Source organism: Mauremys reevesii, linkage group 9 (genome assembly GCF_016161935.1).
Source record: "Mauremys reevesii isolate NIE-2019 linkage group 9, ASM1616193v1, whole genome shotgun sequence".
NCBI lineage: Eukaryota > Metazoa > Chordata > Testudines > Geoemydidae > Mauremys > Mauremys reevesii.
Genome location: NC_052631.1, coordinates 54,177,889 through 54,202,295, shown reverse-complemented (window position 1 = coordinate 54,202,295; position 24,407 = coordinate 54,177,889). Strand labels below are relative to the sequence as shown.

General features: G+C 44.9%; 1 protein-coding gene across 3 annotated transcripts in view; it reads left to right on the top strand.

The window, feature by feature from the left end:
• The window catches only part of PAK2 (p21 (RAC1) activated kinase 2), an 81,458-nt gene that overhangs the window by 5,760 nt on the left and 51,291 nt on the right, over window positions 1–24,407 (top strand). Inside the window, exon 1 of one of the 3 annotated variants that reach the window (XM_039489380.1) lies at window positions 22,952–23,032. The exons of the other annotated variants lie outside the window; for them this stretch is intronic. The gene's annotated coding sequence lies outside the window, so the exon portion shown is untranslated. Of the gene's footprint in view, window positions 1–22,951; window positions 23,033–24,407 lie in introns of those variants that run through there. 3 annotated transcript variants of the gene reach the window in all.

The window sequence follows — 24,407 nt, the reverse complement described above, 5'->3', positions numbered from 1 at the left end:
ATATACACATACAGTGTGTGTGTGTATGTGTCTATATGTGTCTATATATATATATATATATAAACATACAAATATACACACATGCAGCATAATTTTTAAACAAACGATTTAATACTGTACACAGCAATGATGATTGTGAAAGTTGGTTGAGGTGGTGAAGTCAGAGGGTGGGATATTTCACAGGGAATGCCTTACTGCTAAATGATGAACTAGCATTTGGCTGAGCCCTCAAGGGTTAATTGGTTGTTAAAGTAGCCTCACTCTACAAGGCAGCAGGCATGGAGGGAGGGGAGAGAGCATAGCAGACAGAGAGAGACACTGTGTGTCTGAGAGTGAGATGCACATTTCCCCTTTAAGTAGCTGACCCCTGTCTTAAGTATACTGCCTTGTTTATTAGATTAGCTTGCTGAGACGCAGCTGCTGCCTTGAAGCTCCCTCCCTCCTGAACCCTGTTGTGTGTACCCCCTGCTCTATGGAAATAGGGTAAGTGGGGTGCAGGAGCAGGGGGGAGGGGGACACCCTGACATTACCCCCCCAGCAAGCAGGAGTCTCTGGGAGCAGCTCCAAGGCAGAGGGCAGGAACAGCACATGGCAGTGGGGGAGGGACAGCTCAATGCTGGCAATTGCTAGCCTGCTGGGCAGCTGCAGCACAGGCAACTTTGGGGAGCGGGGAGCTGATCGGGGCGGGGGGGGGGCGGGGGAGGGGGCTGCCAGTCCACCCTGATTATAAGCCCCCCACCAGCTAGCTCCAACGGGCTGCCCTTCCTGCAAGCAGTGGACAAAGCAGGCGGCTGCCAAACAACCTTAGAAGGGAGCATTGCACAACTTTAAATGAGCATGTTCTCTAATTGATCAGCAACATAACAACGAAACAATATTAACCGGGATGACTTTAAGTGAGGAGTTACTGTACTTTTGTAGCTTTTTAATATCTCAATTTAATACAGGTACAGGGGTTGGGAAATCTGGTGTATTAGACTGTAGAATGATAGTTTTAATCAAATCTGAATTATGAATGATGGCAGTTAACATAAAAATAGTCTTGAGTTTTATGGAAGCCAGTGTGACCCACTGGGTAGTACTCAGGAATCCTGGCTCTACCACCGATCTGCTGTATGACATTGGGCATTGCTCTGTCTCTGTTTCCCTTCTCACTATAGTCTTGTCTTTGTGATTGTAAGCTTTTGGGGCATGGATGTCACTGTGTGTTTGTACAGTGCCTAGCATAATGAACCCCCATCTTTGTTGTAGTGGCTCTGTGTTACACTATAGCGTCATAGACTTTAAGGTCAGAAGGGACCATTATGATCGTCTAGTCTGATCTCCTGCATAATGCAGGCCACAGAATCTCACCCACCCACTCCTGTAATAAACCCCTAATCTATGTCTGAGCCATTGAAGTCCTCAAATCATGGTTTAAAGACTTCAAGGTGCAGAGAATCCTCCAGCAAGTGACCCGTGCCCCACACTGCAAAGGAAGGCAAAAAACCCCCAGGGCCTCTGCCAATCTGCCCTGGAGGAAAATTCCTCCTGACCCCAAATATGGCGATCAGCTAAACCGTGAGCATGTGGGCAAGACTCACCAGCCAGACACCCAGGAAAGAATTTTCTGTAGTAATTCAGATCCCATCCCATCACAGGCCATTGGGTATATTTACTGCTAAGAGTCAAAGATCAATTAATTGCCAAAATTAGGCTATCCCATCATGCCATCTAAACTTCCTGATGGCCAGTTTATATTCAGTATCATTTGTATTATGGTAGTTCTTCCTTTGGTCACAAAATTGAATAAAAGAGCAGTGGTTAAACACACTTCCACAATCTGAAGAATTGTCCCCCTCTGGAAAGGGAATAGTGTAAATTGAAAGTGTTTACATCTTTGCAACAAGTCAGAAAATTTAAGTTAAGCTTTCCTATTTGGTGTATAGGGTGTTCCAGCTACTGATTTGAGATTTGATTTATTGATTGGAGTTACGGTTTTAGTTGTGACCTATGAGCTGACAATTGATTAAAAACAGTATCATGTTAACATTCTACAGTTATTTATCATAAGGTTTTCCATAGCTTCCATCGCTATAGTATCTAAATACACCTCTACGCTGATATAACGCTGTCCTCGGGAGCCAAAAAATCTTACCACGTTATAGGTGAAACCGTGTTATATCGAACTTGCTTTGATCTGCCGGAATGTGCAGCTCCGCCCCCCCGGAGCACTGCTTTACCACATTATATCCAAATTCATGTTATATCGGGGTAGAGATGTAGTAACAAGCAGATGCAGGCATATTTGATATTTAATTGCATGATCAATTGAGAACTTTACCTGTAAAGTTTATCTCTGTCACATTGAAGAATTATGTCTGAAGATAGGCAACCAGTAAGTAGTTATGACAGATTTAAATATAACTTAAAATGTGATGTATTCTTTTCATAATAGGGTTTGGCATAATATGCACCCTCTTCCTTTTATACTGAACATTTGCTTGAACAAGAATGAGGACAGCTGGCAGATGCTCTAGTGCAGGAGATGCGACTGGGCTAACAAGGCCTTTATTATGCAGCTTCTGACTGCTTCTCTGAAATTTTCTCCTTCCTGTTAAGTTGAAGGTAGTTACTTCACCTCTGACTCATCACATACCCACAAAAGTTCACAACTATCAGCATATGCACATGCTTTTAGAACTTCTTTAATGTGATTCAGCCTTGTGGTCCAATATATGATGGTTTATTTCACAAATTTATTTGAGGGACATCACCTCATCAGTATTTTCTACCTTAGGGCAGATTAGTCCCTTCCCTGCAGTCTCTTGCTTCCTAAAAACCCAAATCATTTTTTCAAAAGGCACCACATTTAAGGTGACACTGAAAAGGGGCTGTTTCTGGAATGATGCAGTTCACTGCCCCAGACCAAATTGTTTTGTCCTCAAAAATACTATTCTTATCATGTGTTATGGTAGCTGATGAGTCTCAAAAGTTATAGAAAGGACTCTCTGCTTGTCTTGGTGCTGATGCCTGATGCAGAATTCCAGGTTGAAATGTCATCCTCTATTAAAGATGCACTGTGAGGAACTGCCAGATGGTATTCCACTTACTTGAGGTCAGAGTTCTTCAGATGCTGAGGGTAGCATTTCTGGTGGTCTGGCACTTTGGTGGTGCCATGTGGTACGAGAGATTTTCTGACAAGGATCCTGATGTCAGCTCCAGCTGGAACCCAGTGAGGTTGGATTTCCTCGATCTTAAGGGTCCTGAAAAGTATAGGCCGCCTCCTGATTTGGCCTGGCAACCTCAGTTGTCAGCATTAGGGTGTCAATTGGGTATGTCTGGATAAATACAGGGGTCAACACCCTTTGAAGGTTTGGAAGGAGTGGATGTCATAGCACTCGGAACATCAAAATCATCAGTTCAGAACCCCAAATACCACTCTGTAGGATCTGTTGGATTATTGGTTTAGGCAAGATTTTCTTCAGAACAGCCTTCCCTTAGCACTTTGTGGATGAGCTCTTGATCCAATGGGAGATGGATCTGAATTCAATGCTGTATACTTCTCTGAACTGGAAAAAACAGGTTTCCTGCCATTCTCCTTCAGTTCTACATCTAGTCTGGGCCCATGAATATCATTTGTGCTTCAGTTTTCAGTTTGGACAGCTCCCAAGTTTAAATCTGTCAGACTTTTTTCCATCTGGTTACTGTGCACCTTTGGACTTTTGGCCTTATGGTGCTCCAGCTCCTGTGTCAGTAGTCTCTGTAGGCTTGTCCATATGAACAATTAGACTGTGGTGAGCTGGGGTGTGACTCTACCCCGTGCTAGCTTGCAGCAGGTGAACTGTCTGTATGCACCCTGCTGACATGTTAAGTTTGTTAATGCACTTTGATCTAGTCCCATTTAAAAAAAATGTCTAGTTCAAAATGCTCTAAACAACGTCGTCTCCTCTTTTTAGGAAGTCTCCAAGGAAGAGGTGAAGGCTGCTGTGGGCGTACCTTTACCTTTTCTGCTGGAGTTCCGTAGAGTTAGATCTTGTTGGGACTAGGTATGCTAGCCCTTAGTAGCCAGCTACTAGTATATCCACACTAATACAATCATGTAAACTGTCAAAGGCACAGTTTGCAGTGGTGGAGCTTGCCCATGTTTGAACTTGTAGTAAGCTTCACTGGTGCAAATCCTAACTTAGAGAGACTACTTCATCTCCCTAGGCAAAGTCACAGACAGTACCTCAGGCTAATAGTGGATAGTGACCACTGTCAGTACAAGGTACTACTTTAGGGTATGTCTTCACTGCACAGATAACCTGGTGATTGCACCTAGGTTAGCCTAGCATGGGTACAAGCATCCCCCTGGCAAAGCCCCAGCTGTGTTACTATGGTCTTCACTGTTTCTGCTTTATCCTGTGTATTGGGGGCATGTCCCATAATTCTTTGTGCTGAAACACCCTGTCAGTTGCTGGAGAATGTTTGTTCTTCGGGGGGACTTGTGGGAAGGGCATTGGAGGACTCTGATTAGTCAAATGATTTAGCCTTTAGTCTGCATTCTTACAGCAAAGGGGGCCGGTTCCAGCCCATGTTAGAGCAGAGCTCAGATTCTGTACCCTCCCCCCACCAGCTCAATGCTAAACTGAGTAAGCTAGCCTGGACATAAAGTACCTCCAAACATGGGTCAGAGCTTTTACTTTGTGGATGATGTGGGGGTTGGGCTAAAACCTGGGAAAGAGCCTAGGTTAACTGTGCAGTGAAGACATACCCTTGCTCTCTGGGTTGTTAGCAGCCTGAGTGTAATTTACAAAGTGCTTGATGGTCACAGACAGCTCTTCTGCATCAAGGGGTTGTGTATGTTGTATCTATATCTGAGTCAATGGCTAATAACAGCCCCATCTCAGTGAGGTGATTCACACCCTTTGGGTATCTAGGTCAGTCCAAGAGAGCGAACCAATAATCCATGTTCTCGACTCTGTCCACCAATCTCAAACCCTGCTTAAAACTCTTCCCCCCCCCCCCCCCCCCCGCTGGCATCCATAACCAAGATAGCCACATCAGTCTGTGCAGCTCCTGTGATCATATTTGGGATGAAAACTTTATGGCCCGGAGCATCCATCAACGTAATAACTTTAGTCTGTCTCAAATTTGTACATATCCACATCCATTGTTAGTCCCCTTTCTCTTCCCCAGTTTCATCCAGGACCCATAAGCAAATGAAGCTTTGCCAGCCTTTTTGGATTCCTGCTCGTATTTCTGCATAGTTTGTTTGTTCACATTGCCCAGAAGGTAGAGTAAATGACCATTAGAATATTTTTACCACTATCCCCACTCAGGTTCACACTTCACTGTGGTTCCCCTGTATTCCACTGAAATACTGGCTTGCCTGCTTCAGGACAAGTTCACAGATACAATCCAGGCAGTGGATTGCATCCTATTCTGCTTCAGGGCAGAGGCCCAGTGACACTTTATCTGAACGCTTCAAGTTGTAATGTTGGGCTATAACCTGGCTAGGTGAGTAGTTCTGTCCTTGTGTCTGAACTATGAATAAGACATCTGGCTAGGTAGCACTTCTGCAGAAAAAGACCTAGGGGTTACAGTGGTGGAGAAGCTGGATATGGGTCAGCAGTGTGCCCTTGTTGCCAAGAATGCTAACAGCATTTTGGGCTGTATAAGTAGGAGCATTGCCAGCTGATTGAGGGACGTGATCATTCCCCTCTATTCGGCATTGGTGAGGCCTCATCTGGAGTACTGTGTCCAGTTTTGGGCCCCATACTACAAGAAGGATGTGGAAAAATTGGAGAGAGTCCAGTGGAGGGCAACAAAAATGATTAGGGGGCTTATGAGGAGAGGCTGAGGGAACTGGGTTTGTTTAGTCTGCAGAAGAGAAGAATGAAGGGGGTTTGATAGCTGCTTTCAATTACCTGAAAGGGGGTTCCAAAGAGGATGGATCTAGACTGTTCTCAGTGGTATTAGCAGGGGCGGCCCTAGAAATCGGGCTGCCCCAAGCAGCGCGGAGCGCTGCGCCGCCCTTCCCCGGTCCCGCGGCGGGTCCCCTCTTCCCGCGGCTCCGGTTGAGCTCCTGCCGGCATGAGCGGACCTGCCGCAGTCATGCCTGCGGGAGCTCAACCGGAGCCGCGGGAAGACGGGACCCGCCGCAGTCATGCCTGCGGCAGGTCCGCTCGTCCCGGGCTCCGGTGGACCTGCCGCAGGCATGCTGGCGGGAGCTCCACCGGAGCCAAATGCCGCCCCCCCGGGAAACGGCCGCCCCAAGCGCCTGCTTGGCGCACTGGTGTCTAGAGCCGCCCCTGGGTATTAGATGACAGAACAAGGAGTAATGGTCTCAAGTTGCAGTGGGGGAGGTTTAGGTTGGATATTAGGAAACACTATTTCACTAGGAGGGTGGTGAAGTACTGGAATGGGTTACCTAGGGAGGTGGTGGAATCTCCTTCCTTAGAGGTTTTTGAGTTCAGCCTTGATGAAGCCCTGGCTGGGATGATTTAGTTAGGGATTAGGTCCTGCTTTGAGCAGGGGGTTGGACTAGGTGACCTCCTGAGGTCCCTTCTAACCCTGAGATTCTAAATGGAAATGAAACTCTAGGTGATTTTTTTTTTTAAATGGGGTGGGGAATTTACATAGCCTACAGTCACTTCATTTGTTCCCTTTTACTTTTCTGTCAGGCTGGATCATAGTGATCATCCCTCCTGAAGTAGGAGATGGACAGGGCTCCCTCCAGGGCTAGCCACTGGGAGCTAGAAAACTGTTCCTCTCCTCACCTGAGTTGAGCATGCTGCCTCCAGTATTTCCTGCCTCTGACAGCTAATTACCTCTGGATTACCAGACTAGCTGGTGTGATTTAAAACCAGGGCTTTGGGGCGGAGCCCGGAGCAGGTCCAGAGAAGTGGAGCTGCAGGTTTTTCCCTGGAGCTGGAGCGGAGCAGGAGCACAGGTCCAAAGCCCTGCTTAAAACACTGTAATTTCAAATATTTTATTCATTGTAATTGTATACTGGCATTCATTATGTTCAGAACTTGAAACATCGGCTTAGTATAGATTTAGCTGATGAGTAAGCCTACTTGCCAGGGTGATTAATATACCTGTCATCATGCCCTGTGCAGACACACCCCAAAGGTTTGAATTCTTTACTGGAGACTTGCTAGCAGCAGGGAGAAGCTACTGATGGAAAAGAAGACAACCACAGGTGAAGTGCAGAGGCAGTGTTCAAGGCCCCCCTGTTCCCTCCTCTTTCTGAGCACTGCGCGAGGATATTGTGTTCTTTATGAGACTGCTGTCCCTGGTCTCTGCTTAGAACTTTTTCTTTTTTAAATTTTTTTGTCTTAGCCTCTGGCTTGTGGGTGTTTGTACTTGAAGTAATATCTTCCTCTAGCTAATGGGAGGAAGTGTTTTGTCTCTTGATGACTCTCTCGAGGTCTGGCAAAGTAGGGGATTGAATCCAATGTCTTGAATATCTAAGTACAGTGTTTACTGCCTTGACCCTGGTCTACACTGGGCGGGGGGGTCGACCTAAGATACGCAACTTCAGCTACATGAATAGCGTAGCTGAAGTCGGCGTATCTTAGGTCGACTTACCTGGCTGTGAGGACAGCGGCGAGTTGACCGCTGCCACTCCCCCGTCGACTCCGCTTCTGCCTCTCACGAGCTGGAGTTCTGGAGTCGATGGCGAGTGCGTTCAGGGATCGATTTATCCGCGTCTAGACGAGACGCGGTAAATCGATCCCTGATAGATCGATCTCTACCCGCCAATCCAGAGGGTAGTGAAGACCTGCTCTTAACAAACAAGACCATCCTTCCGACGTTTTATTGCTTTGGATCTGCAGGGCATCTTGGAAAGGGAATAAATGTGGGTAGGGAGGTGGTAGTGTTTATGCATTCCTTGGTAATCTAATGCAATAGACTGTTAAACCTCCTAGGTAGATACAAATGCATTTTAAATGCTCTAATTAATCTGCATTATAGAAGGTAGCTCCTTCTTGCCTCATTTACTGATCGCTTATCCGTGGCACACTGAAGGTGTGGTGCCTACTATCATAGAATATCAGGGTTGGAAGGGACCTCAGGAGGTCATCTAGTCCAACCCCCTGCTCAAAGCAGGACCTAATCCCCAACTAAATCATCCCAGCCAGGGCTTTGTCAAGCCTGACCTTAAAAACCTCTTAAGGAAGGAGATTCCACCACCTCCCTAGGTAACCCATTTCAGTGCTAGCTGTGGAGGGTCCTTCAGACCCTTGTTGGGTTACACCAACACAGCCTTTGTGGTGAGAAATTTGTGATGTGGAATTCTAGGGGAAAAGAGAAATCCCGGAGGATATTTGCTCCTCACTAAAGAACAATCTATTGGCTAAAGCGGTAAAATCCTGGGTTCCTTAACGGAATGGATTAAACTGATTGATGAGGAAATCTATCTAAAGAGAACTGCTATCTCCAGCTATTGATATTGAAGTGGTAGGCTACAGTTTTGAAACTAGTGTGCTTAAAATTAGGAACTTAAGCCTATTTAGGCACCAACATAAGTGGCTTGATTTTCAGCTGCTCACCACCTGCAGCTTCCATTGAATTCCTTTGGATGTGTCACTCAGGACATCTGAAAATCAGAGCCATTTTATTTAGGTTTCTGAATATGTTCTTAGGTGCCTAATTTTAAGAACCCTGATTTGAGAATTTTAACCACGGTCATTTACCAGGAGGAGAGGTTCATTTCTGTGCAGGTCCATTTCATATTGGATATATGTAAACTTTTGTACCTCTGACTGTTGTTCTAATCACCTTTTTTGGCCAGTTTCAGCTTAGTGTTTCTGAATTGTTGAGTTGGAAATATTATTTCAGCCAACAGTTCAAACATAAAATAAACAAACTGGTATTAACAGTTGTAATTCATTTCAACAAAATATTACTACATTTTTCCGTGGTACTCTTTTACATAGGAAATAAGTACATGTTAATACTAAACGATTCATTACTTTGAGAGAGGCCCACTTTTCTAATGTGTGAAATAGCATTCAGTGTTTGGTACTCACAGTAACAAAAGCAAGTTATCTTAAATTTCTACCATAATACCCAGCTTCTAAAATCAAAATACTGAGTATGGAAATGCAGTGAGTAAAAGTATTTTGTGTGCTTGTTCCTTCTTCATGCCAAGATATAACTCAGTTGCAGGATTCTCAAGAATTTATCAGACTACAGTGCTGAGTTAAAATTGGTTCCTGACATAATTTTCATTGATTAATAGATTCCGAGGCCAGAAGGGACCATTGTGTTTATCTAGTCTGAACTCTTATATAACACAGACTATAGAATGTCCCCAAAATAATTCCTAGAGCAGATCTTTTGGAAAAACATCCAGTTTTGATTTAAAAATTGCCAGTGATGTCATGACCCTTGGTAAATTGTTCTGATGGTTAATTACCCTCACTGTTAAAAATGTACACCTTATTTGCAATCTGAATTTGTCTAGCTTCAACTTCTTGCTATTGGATTGTGGGGTGTGTTGATTCATGTGTCCAAACTTACTTTAGAGGGCCAGAAATAATTCTCTGTATTAAACAGAATCCTAACCAATATAATCAGGGAGTTGATGAGAGTATGAGTATGTCTCCTGGTTGTCATTTATTCAATGCTCTTCCGGTGCAGTTTCAGAGGGACTAGGATAGAAATTAGATATATCTGATCTGCTTCTCTTAGGAGCATATCTGCTTTTAGAAAAGGGTATAGAAAGGAATTGCCTCCTGTATGTCTTTGTCTACAGGGAGTTTAAGACAGTCTCTTCCAAAACAACTTCTCACTATCCATTCACAAAATCTATGCTTTTTTTTTTTTTATAGCAAATGAGGCAACTCTAGTAGGAGTAGAGAAGGGATGGCAAGACCTTAGCTAACATCAAAATACTAATGGGCATTAGGTAATAGTACAGTATTATTAAAGCAGCTGTATTGAAATTAAAGGTGATTTAACATTGTCTCCCTGGAAATGTATATAAAACTGTTTTATGTTGTAGGCCAGCATTCAGACTTGGAGACAGGTTAAGTTTACCTACATTGCCGTTTTAACAACAACCACCCCAAATTGTCCTACAACTGGATGTGTATAGAATGTAGGTTGTGTACAGAGGTGAGGGGTTGAATGCATTTCTGGAGATGGTAATTCAAATTCGTTCCCAAATTAATGTCTGGTTTATTAGTCCTTGTTCTGTCACAAAACCATCATGCTATTTGACATAAATCAGCATGTTTGTCAGTCTCTGTTCCATAGACAGTTGTGTCTGGAATAGCATAGTCAGGATTGAGGTCTATAAGGTGGAAGCTTGTGCCAGCATTTGTCTTAGCTGCTGTGTCAAGGCAATGCTACTAACTTCTCTCTTTCATGAATGCTAATTCTTTCACATGTTTAGATTCTTCCACACTGTATATGTATGGTTTGAGGAGGGTTGGAGAGAAGGCCTCTTTGTCTTTGTGGCATAAGGGTTTATCCCTGAACTCTCCAGACCACAGGGATTATCCTTCTACCCAGCAGGTGGAAATAGAAGAAAAAAATCTGAGTAGTCTACTATAAATCTTTACTGTTTCTTTTTCTATTGCAAATAGGTCGGGGAATCTGGGTCTGTCAGACTCTTTTGAATTGACCTGTACTTCCTTCTGAATATTCTACCTTTAAAGGGTCAATTCTGCCCCTGCTTCAGAATCTTGTGTGTGTCGCTCTCAGAGATGTATCATAGCTTCCATCCCTCTGGATGTGGATTAGATGGGGGCTCCCTTTGCAGTTTGTGGTTGGAATAAACCCCATAACTTGTCTTGTGTATGACACAGCCAGACTCCTGCTTGGTGAACTCTTATAGGCTATTGATGCTATAGGAGAAACCTGTGAGACAACCGGTATAGTCACGCTGTCACTAGATGCAATTGTGGAACCTATCAGAGCTCTCGGAACCCCAGTTATTGTGTTTTGGTCTAATTTTTAAGATAATTTCTCAAGGAAAGCAAGAAAAGAAACATAGATTGAAAGGAAGAAGAATGAGAGAGAAACCAAGAATAGACAACTTTAACTTTTTCTATATCCATTTAAAGCTAGTCTTATTTCAAGTTACCCACTGACTTTGTAATGTGCTCTATCAGGATTCTCAGTCTTTCACTACTCTTGATATTCAGTCATGTCTGAACACATTTTCTAGAATTTGTTACTAGCATATTTACTTTTGTCCAGGATGGATTTGATTTACATGAAATTGATTTAAATCATGATTTGGTAGGGTCCTAAGCATGTTCCATATGCTTAAGTGCATCTTCTGTGTGTTTAGTCTCTCCTGTTGATAAACCTTCTCCAGTAGCTGACAATTTCATTATTCTAGTGGAATCTAGCTCTTCTGGAATATCATAGAGGGAGAAATGATCTCATGTATGGTAGGTAGGCCCAGTACAACACTTAATGGAGGCAAGACAGCAGGGCAGAATTGGAGATTAGAACTAGGAACTTTTCTATATTGCATTATTAGTTAGGCCATCAGTGTAATGATATTTAAAAGAAACCCCCCCCCCCAATACCATTACGTTTCTTCCACAATTGACTGAAAGAACCAACCATGCTCCTTTGATGATTTTTCAATTCACTCTGTATCAAACTGGTGTGTGAGTATTATAGGCAGACCTGGCAGTATTGCTTATTATTAAGGTTACCCAACATTTCCCATTGTAACACCCTTTTTTCAGTTGATTACAACTTTGTCAGAATTTTGAGCCAAAATTTTCCATGTTGGGTGTCTGCCTTGAGGCTGAATGTTTTTACAAGTTTCAGCCAAAATGGTTCCCAGCTGTTTCCAAGAGTAAGCTTAGGGGACTTGTTGTTTGGCCTTGTGTGGTGTTTTTTTTTTTTTTTTTAATCTTATAACCATTTCATGCTTTTAGGGATCTAATAAAGAGCCATTGGAGGACAGACGGGCAGAGGAGCCAGTTTTTCATTTGTAGCCCACTCATTGTCTAAATTGTTGTGTAAGAACCTGTACAAATTACTTTTCATGTATCAAAGAAAAAATTTACAGATGCCATGAGTTGTCCTCTGATACCTAGAAAAATGAGCAGAATTGGTTATCAGAAGGTCAACCATGACTCACTGGTGTAGGAAGTCCTACTGAATGAAGCAGTGCACTAACTAGGATAAACAATAAGGATCATAGTTCCTTACTATGGGAGTATAGTATTCACCAACTGTACCTTTCCCCTTTCATATCCTTTAGCATGTGTCTGATGAGCTTTTTCTATACCGCTCAACAAATTAAGTGTGTTGAACCTTCTGAATATACCCAGAAGCTTGGTGCTAATATTTTTCAACCTGGCAATGTGGATATGTACTATATTATAAGTAGAACACCAACTAAACTTTTATTCTGATATGGTTTCTAGACTTTGACTTTAACGAGTTGTAATTCAAGGAGTCATTTGTTCATCCAATCCCTCCAAAAAAAAACCCAAAACTTGTTTGAGTCATTAGGTTGTGGGAGAAACTAACCCACATCAATCTAAAATATATCTACTAATTTGTGTATGTAGGAACAGTTTTCCTTGGAGAGTTTAAAATGATTCTCCCTTTAAAAAAAAAAATCTGTCTTAATTTACTTTTATTGCATACAAATTGACTATGCTTTTCTGTAAACAAAAATTACACTGGTCCAAGCTTCAAAACTTTGTTAAACCATAGAATAGAATTGCATCCAGATCTCCTGCCTTCCTTGCACACAGATATTCTTTAAAGAAAAATAAAACTTTAACTATCAGTGTGCAGTGTAGTTAGTGGAACTTCTTCGATCTTATTAGAAACAATATGAATACCAAACTTATCAGAGTTGAGGACAGCATGTCCTAAGTATCTAGCTTACATTCTCTCAAATGTAATAATTTTCTGTGCATTATCCATTTTTATTTACTGTTACCATGCTTTGTACAGATTTTAACCAACACCTGTATACGTAGTCCAATTGTTTTATGTGCATGAGAAACTTAAACTTAGAGCAATAGAAATTAATTTTGATTTGTCAGATTCAAAAATTGCACTTTGTGCATGTGGAGTAGTTTCTTAATGATCCATCAAAATTCAGAAGAGCATAATGTATGACAAACTAGAATATTTTAAAATACATTCAAGTTTTGTGCATTGAATGAGACACAAGGGGGCTCTGTGGAAGACCTGCCTCATTTATGCAGCAGTAACATACTATATGCTATAAAAGAGTAGGTTTCATCATTGTTAAGCCTGAGGATTAATGTTAGTATAATTTACATGTCCTATTTTAATGTTTAGGTAGCTGTGCATAAGTTGCACCCCTTCTACCCTTTGTCTGCTTGTTCATCTTTCTTTAGCTTGTGAGCATCCTAGGACAGGAATTATAATTTCTTTTGTTGGGTAGGTGCCTACCACGTAAGTGCTGTTTGAAAGAAATAATAATGAATAGGTCAGGATTAAGGTTGTACACCAGTAATTCTCTAAGGGTATGTCTACACTACAAGAGTAGTTCGATTCAACTTAAGTCGAATTTGTGGAATCGACCTTACGAAGTCGACTTTGTGAGTCCACACTAACGGGGCAAGCGTTGACTTTGGAAGCGGTGCACTATGGGCAGCTATCCCACAGTTCCCGCAGTCCCTGCTGCCCATTGGAATACTGGGTAGAGCCCCCAATGCCTGCTGGGGGAAAAAATGTGTCGAGGGTGCTTTTGGGTAACTGTCATCATTGAACCGTCACTCCCGCCCGCCCTCCCTCCCTGAAAGCGCCTGCGGGCAATCTGTTCGCACACTTTTCTGGTCAGTGACAGCTCGGACGCCACAGCACTGCGAGCATGGAGCCCGCTGCAGTTATGGCCGTTGTCAACTCCTCGCACCTTATCGTCCACCTCTTCCACAGTCAGCTGCTGAGAAATTGGGCTACTTTTCAATGGTGCTGCAAGCACTGGTGGACCAGAGGGGACGTTTTACCAACATCAACATCGGGTGGCCGGGTAAGGTTCATGACGCGCGTGTTTTCAGGAACTCTGGTCTGTTTAGACGCCTGCAGGAAGGTAGTTTCTTCCCAGACCACAAAATAACTGTTGGGGATGTGCAGATGCCTATAATGATCCTCGGGGACCCAGCCTACCCGCTAATGCCCTGCCTCATGAAGCCCTATACAGGCGCCTTGGACACTGACAAGGAACTCTTCAACTACCGGCTGAGCAAGTGCAGAATGGTGGTGGAGTGTGCTTTCGGACGTCTCTAGGGGAGATGGAGGAGCTTACTGACTCGCTCGGATCTCAGCGAAACCAATATCCCCATTGTTATTGCAGCTTGCTGTGTGCTCCACAATCTCTGTGAGAGCAAGGGGGAGACCTTTATGGCGGGATGGGAGGTTGAGGCAAATCGCCTGGCTGCTGATTACGCTCAGCCTGACACCCATGCGATTAGAAGAGCCCAGCGGGAAGCGCTGTGCATCCGGGAGGCCTTGAAACCTAGGTTCCTCAGCGAGCAGCGTGACCTGTGACTGTTCAGTTTCTTTACAGAGAAGCTGAACCTGCCCCTATTTCTTTACCCAGTTACTGTTGACTATCCTCTGCAGTTACATACCCCGTTTCCCCCACTTCCAACACACATGTAAAAATAAAATACATGTTCCATTGTTACTTAACAAAGGTTTCTTTATTAATGACTTTGTGTTAAAACTGGGACGCAGACTGTGCTGGGTAGGGTGTGCGGTGATGTAAAGACCGCCTCTAAACTCGAGGAATGACAGGCTTCTGCTCCTAGAGTGGTCCGCAGTGCTGGACTGGTTGTTTCAACGGAGCCTGCCATCCCTCCTTTTTGGGACTCTGTGTGCGGGGGCTATGTGACCTTGTGGCAGAGGAGGACGGATACAGATTCCTCTGCTGCGTGGATCTGTGGTCCAGGACAAGGACCGCTGCATAAGATCTGTAACTGCCCTCCCCCGCTACAAAGTCACGTACCCCCCCCCCACCCACACAGAACCTGGAAACCACCTCCCATACTGACCAGGGTGCCTACTGACTGCACTGTGTGTGTGACCTGCTGCTGATCCTGCCCCCGTGTCTGTACCCTGGTAAAGGTGACTGTCCTATGCAATTACCAACCCCCTTCCCCACCCCTCCCTTCAAACACAGTCTTCTGTAAAAAAACATGAGGGAAACAGTAGTTAACAGCAAAGTATTTTTAATAATTAACTAGACAGGGGATGAAACAGGGATTGGGGCTTGGGTGAGTCAGCAAGGGAAGGACTTCTCAAAATTTAGGGTATGAGAGGTTTTGGGTACTTGAGCACTCTGCTGGGGTGCAGTGACAGTTTTCACAGCCCCTGGTGCCCCTCCTTCTGGTTATTTTGGGTGAGGGGGGTATGGGACTTTGGCGGGGGAGGGCGATTGCAGATACACTGCGGGGGGGCTCTGTCCTCCTGCCTGCGGTCCTGCAGAACATCCACAAGGCGCCGGAGCGTGTCCGTTTGCTCCCTCATTAGTCCAAGCAGCGTTTGAGTCGCCTGCTTGTCTTCCTCACGCCACCTCTCCTCCTGTTCGCTGTGTGAGCGCTGGTACAGAGAGAGGGTCTCCCTCCACTGGCTCTGCTGGTCCGCCTCGGCTCGGGAGCAGCCCATAAGTTCATCGAACATCTCGTCCCGTGTCTTTTTCTTGCGCCGCCTAATCTTTGCCAGCCTCTGTGAGGGGGATGCTGTGGCAGGTCTGGAGACAGTCGAAGCTATATGATGGGGAAAAAGGGAGTGAATTCCTTGCAAAGATACATTTCTGCGAACAATGAACACAGTCTAGTCTGTCTGTGTGAACAAGACCATGCACAGCACCTGTCTCGTGCGCACTCCTGCTCCAGGCAATCCGGAAAGCATAAACTCTGCCCCTGTTCCACCCCATCGCAGTCTCCCCCGACCCTTGGAATTCTGGGTTGAGATCCCAGTGCCCGATGGGTCAAAAATCATTATCGCGGGTGGTTCTGGGTAAATGTTGTCAGTCATTCCTTCCTCCGGGAAAGCAACGGCAGACAACCATTTCGAGCCCGTTTTCCCTGGATTACCCCGGCAGACGCCATAGCGTGGCAACCATGGAGCCTGTTTTGCCTTTTGTCACTGTCACCGTATGTGTACTAGATGCCGCGGACAGAGGCGATTCAGCAGCGCTACACAGCAGTATTCATTTGCTTTTGCATGACAGCAGAGATGGTTATCAGCCATATTGTACTATCTACCATGCCATTGTAAATTGGCAATGTGATAACGGTTACCAGTCCTACTGCACTATACCTTCTGCTGCTGTCATAGGTGCCCCTGGCCGAGATCAGCCGGGGGCGCAAAAGACAAAACTGGGAATGACTCTCCGAGTCAATCCCTCCTTTATGGTATCTAAAAATAGAATCAGTCCTGCCTAGAATATGGGGCAAGTGTACTAGGGTTGCAGTGTATCAGAGAACTAGAGAGCACAGCTGCTCCGTGTCAGATCATGCAGGAATGATGAGCCGCATGCCATTCACAGGGGGTGCCCCTGCAACAACCCCACCTGTTGCTTCCCTCCTCCCCCAGCCTTCCTGGGCTACCGTTGTAGTGTCCCCCCATTTGTGTGCTGAAGTAATAAAGAATGCAGGAATAAGAATGTGCTATAGACCGCCTGGATCTAGCCTGGATATGGATAGAGAGCTCTTTAATGTTTTTAAGGAGGTAAATACTAATAGGAACTGTGATCATGGGAGACTTTAACTTCCCGGATATAGATTGGGAAACAAATGCTAGTAATAATAATAGGGCTCAGCTTTTCCTAGACGTGATAGCTGATGAATTCCTTCATCAAGTAGTTGCTGAACCGACGAGGGGGGAATGCCATTTTAGATCTGATTTTGGTGAGTAACGAGGACCTTGTTGAGGAAATAGTTGTAGGGGACAACCTTGGCTCGAGTGATCATGAGCTAATTCGGTTCAAAATAAATGGAAGGATAAACAACATTGCATCTGAGACTAAGGTTTACGATTTCAAAAGGGCTAACTTTACTAAATTAAGGCGACTAGTTAGGGAAGTGGACTGGACTAACATATTTAGGGATCTAAAGGCGGAAGATGCCTGGGGTTACTTCAGCTTGAAGTTGCAGGAGATGTCAGAGGCCTGTATCCCGAGAAAGGGAAAACGGGTCGTAGGTAGCAGTTTTAGACCGAGCTGGATGAGCAAGCATCTCAGAGGGGTGATTAAGAAAAAACAGCGTACAAGGACTGGAAAATGGGAGGGATCAGCAAAGAAACCTACCTTATTGATGTCAGAGGGTGTAGGGAAGCAGTGAGAAAGACCTACCGAAGGGTATTAAAACCAATAGCAAAAGGTTTTTTAGCCATATAAATAGGAAGAAAACCAAGAAGGAAGAAGTGGGACCACTTAAAACTTTAAATGGAGTGGAGATTAGGGATAATCTTGGCATGGCACAATATCTAAACGAATATTTTGCTTCGGTCTTTAATGAGACTAATGAAGGGCTAAGGAATCGTGGTAGAGGGACTGATGGGAATGAAGATATGGGGGTAGACATTATGGTATCTGAGGTAGAAGCCAAACTTGAACAGCTTAACGGAAGTAAATCGGGGGGCCCAGATAATCTTCATCCTAGAATATTAAGGGAATTGGCGAGTGAAATTGCAACCCCGTTAACGATGATTTTTAATAAATCTCTAAACTCGGGGGTTGTACCGTTCGACTGGAGATTAGCTAATATAGTTACTGTATTCAAGAAGGGGAAAAAAAGTGACCCAGGTAACTACAGGCCTGTTAGTTTAACATCTGTAGTATGCAAAGTCATGGAAAAAGTTATAAAGGAGAGAGGGTTACGGACCTTGAGGCCGATGGCAACTGGGACAAATTACAACATGGTTTAACGAAAGGTAGATCGTGTCAAACCAACCTGATCTCCTTCTTTGAGAAAGTAACAGATTTTTTAGACAAGGGAAATGCGGTGGATCTAATATATCTTGATTTCAGTAAGGCGTTTGATACGGTACCGCATGAGGAATTACTGATTAAATTGGAAAAGATGGGGATCGAAATGAAAATCCAGAGGTGGATAAGGAGCTGGTTAAAGGGGAGACTGCAGAGGGTCGTATTGAAGGGTGATCTGTCGGGTTGGAGGGGGGTTACCAGTGGAGTTCCTCAAGGTTCGGTTTTGGGTCCGATTTTATTTAATCTATTTATCGCTGACCTCGGAACCAAAAATAGGAGTGGGATGATAGTTTGCGGATGACACCAAGTTGGGAGGTATTGCCAATTCGGAAAAGGATCGGGATATCCTCCAGGGAGATTTGGATGACCTTGTAAACTGGAGTATTAGTAACAGGATGAAATTCAATAATGAGAAGTGTAAGGTTATGCATTTAGGGATGACTAACAGGAATTTTAGTTATAAGCTGGGGACGCACCAGTTGGAAGTAACGGAGAAGGAGAAGGACCTAGGAGTCCTGGTTGATCGTAGGATGACTATGAGTAGGCAATGTGATGTGGCTGTTAAAAAAGCTAATGCGGTCTTGGGATGCATTAGGCGAGGTATTTCTAGTAGAGATAAGGAGGTGCTAGTCCCGTTATATAAGGCACTGGTGAGACCTCATTTGGAGTATCGTGTGCAGTTTTGGTCTCCCATGTTTAAGAAGGATGAATTCAAACTGGAACGAGTACAAAGAAGGGCCACTAGAATGATCCGAGGAATGGAAGGCCTGTAGTATGAAAGGAGACTTGAGGAGCTCGGTTTGTTTTCCTTAACCAAAAGAAGGATAAGAGGAGATATGATTGCACTCGTTAAATATATCAGAGGGATAAATACCAGGGAAGGAGAGGAATTATTTCAGCTCAGTGCTAATGTGAACACGAGGATGAACAGATATAAATTGTCAGTTAGGAAATTTAGGCTTGAAATTAGATGAAGGTTTCTAACCATCAGAGGAGTGCAATTCTGGAACAGCCTACTGAGGGAAACAGTGGGGGCGAAGGACCTCCATGACTTTAAGATTAAGCTGGATAAGTTTATGGAAGGGATGGTATGATAGGATAACGGGTTTAGTCAATAGGTCAATAACGTGCCACACTGGTAATTAGTATAAAGGGTCAATGTTGGGATACTGTTAGCCTTTTCCAGAGGGTCTGGCTGGAGAGTCTTGCCCGCATGCTCGGGGTTCAGCTGATCGCCATATTTGGGGTCGTGAAGGAATTTTCCTCCAGGGTAGATTGGCAGTGGCCCTGGAGGTTTTTCGCCTTCCTCCGAAGCATGGGGCAGGGGTCGCTTGCTGGTGGATTATCTGCTACTTAAAGTCTTTAAATAATGATTTGGAGCATTCAGCAGCAGAGTCAAGGGAGAGAATTAGTTCAGGTGTGGGTGGATCGGCTTATGTGGCCTGCATCTTGCAGGAGGTCAGACTAGATGATCATAATGGTCCCTTCTGATCTTGAATTCTATGATTCTATGAAGAAAGAGTGACTTGTTAGTGAAATGAAATGAGGGGAAGGCAGCCTCCAGCTGCTATGATAGTCCAGACAGGACATTAAGCAGTGTGGGGGAGAGGAGACCAGCATCCTGCTGCTATGATAGTCCAGGCAGAACAGAATCTTTTCTTTACACATGAAGGGCGGGGGCTGATGGAGCTCAGCCCCCTGTTGCTATGATGAAGACGGTTAGCAGGCCCTCTACTTATGGGCTGATGACGAGGACGGATAGCAGTCCTACTGCACTACACCATCTGCCACAAGGCTGATGATGAGGACGGATGCCAGTCGTATTGTACTGTCAGCCACCCATGAGGCGGGGGGGGGGAGGGGGGAGGATGCTACAGTACAGTGCCGCAGAATCGCGTCTACCAGCAGCATTCAGTACACATAGGGTGACATTTAAAAGAGTCAAGAGATGATTTTTTTTCCTTTTCCTTCTGGGGGTGGGGGGTGGGGGTACACTGACGAGCTATGCCCTGAACCACCGCGGACAATGTGTTTGACCATACAGGTATTGGGAGCTCAGCCAAGAATGCAAATGCTTTTCGGAGACTGCAGGAACTGTGGGATAGCTTGCGTCCTCAGTCCCCCCTCCCTCCCTCCATGAGCGTCCATTTGATTCTTTGGCTTTCCGTTACGCTTGTCACGGAGCAGCATGCTGAGTCTTTGCTACGCCGTCTGTCTGGAGATTTTTTAAAAATACTTTGGACCAGGCATAACATTACAGTAATTCCCCTAATTAGATGCAGGAGTCGCCGAGCGAGATCACCCTGAGGAGGGTCACTGAAGGAGATAGAGAGCGCATGCTGCGTGATAGCCAACCCCATCCAGGGGCCTATGCTGCCATGCTTGTGGAGGCAATGCTCCCAGAATACCTCATGAAAGCCTGGCGCGGAAAAGTGTGCTACCACGGAGCACCCAATAAGGCAGCTCTCCCCAGGAACCTCCTGTGGAGGGTTTTCGATAACCTCCAGGAGAGCTTCGTGGAGATCTCCCAGGAGGATTTCTGTTCTATCCCCATATATATATAGACCTCCTTTTCACATAGTTCAGATTCCTGTTACATTAATAATAAAAGTTTACATGTTTAAAGCACTTACAGACTGATCCTTCCCCTGATTCAGGGTCCGGGGTAACTGCTGGGGAAGGTTGGTAGGGGATCTCTGTGAGGGTGATGAAGAGATCCTGGCTGTCGGGGAAACCAGCGTTGTAAGCGCTGTCGCCTGCCTCGTCCTCCCCAAACCCTTCCTCATCTTCCCTGTCCGCGAACATCGCCGAGGAACTGGCCGTCGACACTATCCCATCGTCGGAGTCCACGGTCACTGGTGGGGCAGTTGTGGCAGACCCACCGAGAATGGCATGCAGTGCCTCGTAGAAGTGGCAGGTCTGGGGCTGGGCTCCGGAGCGTCTGTTTGCCGCTTTGGTCTTCTGGTAGCCTTGTCTCAGGTCCTTGATTTTCACGCAGCACTGCGTTGCATCCCGGCTGTATCCTCTGTCTCTCATGGCTTTGGAGACCTTCTCGTAGGGCTTTGCATTCCGTTTTTTGGAGCGCAGCTCCGAAAGCACAGACTCCTCGCCCCACACACCGATCAGATCCAAGACTTCCCGGTCAGTCCATGCTGGGGCCCTCTTTCTATTCAGAGATTGCATGGACTCCTCTGCTGGAGAGCTCTGCATCGTTGCCGGTGCTGCTGAGCTCGCCCCGATGTCCAACCAGGAAATGAGATTCAAATTGGCCAGACAGGAAAAGGAATTCAAATTTTCCCGGGGCTTTTCCAGTGTGGCTGGTCAGAACATCCAAGCTCGGACTGCTGTCCAGAGTGTCAACAGAGTGGTGCAGTGTGGGATAGCTCCCGGAGCTACTAAGGTCGATTTCCGTCCACACCTAGCCTAATTCAACATAGCCATGTCGAATTTGGCGCTACTCCCCTTGTCGGGGAGGAGTACAGAATTCGAACTAAAGAGCCCTCTAGGTCGAACTAATTAGCTTCCTGGTGTGGACGGGTGCACGGTTAAGTCGAATTAACGCTGCTAAATTCGACAAACTCCTAGTGTAGACCAGGCCTAACATTTCATGACTGAATGCTTATCCCTACAACCTTGGCTTTTTGAACAATGTGTTTTGTTTAGGCAGCAGCATAGTCAGTGGATGAGGCACTGGACCTGGATTCAGTAGACCTGACTTCTGTTTCTCCAACTGCCACTGACTTTCTGACCATGGGCATGGTTATTTGCCTCTGTATGCTTGTTTTCCCAGCTGTAAAATCAGGATAATACTCATTGGTGTAGAACAGGGGTTCTCAAACTTCATTGCACTGCGACCCCCCCCCCCACTCCCGACAACAAAAATTACTTCACAACCCCAGGAGGGGCGACTAAAGTCTGAGCCCCCCTGAGCCCTGCTGCATGGGTTGGGGGCCAAAGCCCAAGGGCTTCAGACCCAGGCAGGGAGCCTGTAACCTGAGCCCTGAAGCCCTTGGACTTCAGCCCCAGGCAGTGGGGCTTGGGCTTCGGCCCCAGGGTCCCAGCAAGTCTAAACCAGCCCTGGCGACCCCGTTAAAATTAATTGTCACCCACCCTGGGGTCCTGACCCCCAGTTCGAGAACCTCTGGTGTAGAACTTTTAGATATGCAGATTAGTGTTGTTTATGAAATTATTAAACATTTCAGCAAAATAAGTACTTATATAAAAAAAGTCACAATTTTCGTTATTTTGTAAGACATTGAAAGGCATGCCTATGCCCTTGTTCTTTAGGTTAATGTTTCCTCTGAAGCTGGTAATCTTGGATGTAGAGTAGGGCTTGAAACATTTATTACCCAGACGCTTATTAGTGAAAATGTAAATATGAATGAGGTTGGGGGGCTTCCCCATTGAATTCTTGGGAAACATTTTGGTGAGAACACACGCCTTCCTGCAGTCCTGAATTGCTGTGAATGGAGAGGATGTTGGAATTTCTATCGGGGGTATTGCTCCTGGACCTTGCTAGATTGTTCTATCTGTCACCTTTGCCTCTGAAATTTGAGACTTAACCTCCATCCAGCAACTAGAAGGGAGAAAAGGGTATTTGTATCTTTGCTCTGCCTCCCCACAAAGAGCTCTCCCCTGGGTTTGCTAGAGGTTGGGGAAATAGTACTGTATTTTGCTTTTCTACCCTCTTTCCCGCCTCTGTATTTTTTCATTCTACTTTCCTGAATAGCTCTAGCACCTGCCTTTGCAGTGGCTTGTACCTGTCCCAGACATGAACAGCAGCCTGAAATTCAAGGGATTTGTGAGTTTCATGGCTGCACATAGGGTTTTGATTAGCAGTGAAACTAAGAAGAGACTTTGGCAATGCTGAGCATCACCACAGGCAGTGGAACCAATTATAGACCCAGAAAGACATCCCTGTATTGGTTTGCACTCATTTCACTTTTGGAAGATTATATTGGCAATTATGAGGACCAGAAACTGTTTTTAATAAAAGCTTAAATTTTGTATCGGTTGGTAATTTAGGTCTCCTGTACACATGCTGGAAAGCTTCCCGCTGTCCAGTGGCAAGTGGATTCTTTCAGGGCTGAACTGGGACATCATGTTGTGAGTAGCTCTCAAATAGGACTATAGCACTACAAAGCTGAGTCATGCCATTTGGGTGTCAGGACCATAAACTGAGTATTAGTTTTCCCTATGGAGATGATTCTTGATTTGTTATAAATTTACCGTGTATGCCTCCCATGTACTGCCTCTGCCTATGGTTCAGTTCAGAAAACAGACATGGGACAATGTCCCACTAATGTGTTTAAAATCACTACCATCACCAACATGCTCATGCTATTAGATCCACAGGTCTTGCATTCAATTCCCTACAGATGGTGCCCATCCATCGTGGTGGTACAGAGTGGTGGCTTGTAGAGTGGATGGGTCACTTGTATCTGAAAACATGATCTTCTACAGCTTGGACTAAAAGACTCCATCCACCAGCTCAAGTCTAGTAGCAAACTCATAAGCAAGTTACATATTCTAGCCACTGTCGGGGAGAGGGAAACGGGGGGGGGGGGGGGGGGACAGAGCCATGCTGTTAGCAACTGTTACACACTTACAGTGGCAGGAGATGCTGGTCCCAAGCTTCAGAGGTCTGTCTCAACTCCCCACGTGGGGTACCGTTGTGTAACTGCTCCAAGGACTGCTAGATCTAAAAGCATGAGCCTCTATTGCCTGGGTGAAAGGAACTGGTCCATTAGCTCAGAGAGTAATGCTCATAAACCTGCATCCATGGTCTCTAGCCCCTAGAACAGTTACAAAGAGCTGAATTTAGAGTATGTGGGATAAATGGCTTTTTTTTTTGGAGACCGGTATGTTCTATCTCTTCTCTCTCCAACCTTGCCATTCTTTCTACCATTGCTTCTAATGTGCAGCAGTTGTGGTGTCAACGCCAGTAGCACTATAAGTGATGGAAACCAAAAGCTCGGTTTTTCCTGCTTCTAATATTGCTACTAGCGATCCCCTGATGAGGCCTGCGGTAAGCCATGTTTCAAGGATCAATCATTTTACATAGGATTGTGATTGTACCCAGGATATAATTCTGTAGCCTGTTATGAATGCAGGCAGAAATATATGAATGATCAAGGTGCACAGGTAATCCATGGTGTGACACGCTCAATCCAAAATGTGATGCTCCAGAATAGTTTGTTCACTCAGTGCTTAAATATGTCACATTTAGAATAATTGATTTAATAAAGACTAGGGCTGTTAAGCGATTTTAAAAATGTAATCACATGATTAAACAATAATAGAATACCATTTATTTAAATGTTTTTGGATGTTTTCTACATTTTGAAATATATTGATTTCAATTCTGACACAGAATAAAAGTGTACAGTGCTCACTTTATATTTATTTTGGTTACTAATATTTGCACTGTAAAAAAACAAAAGAAATAGTATATTTCAATTCACCTATTACAGTACTCTAG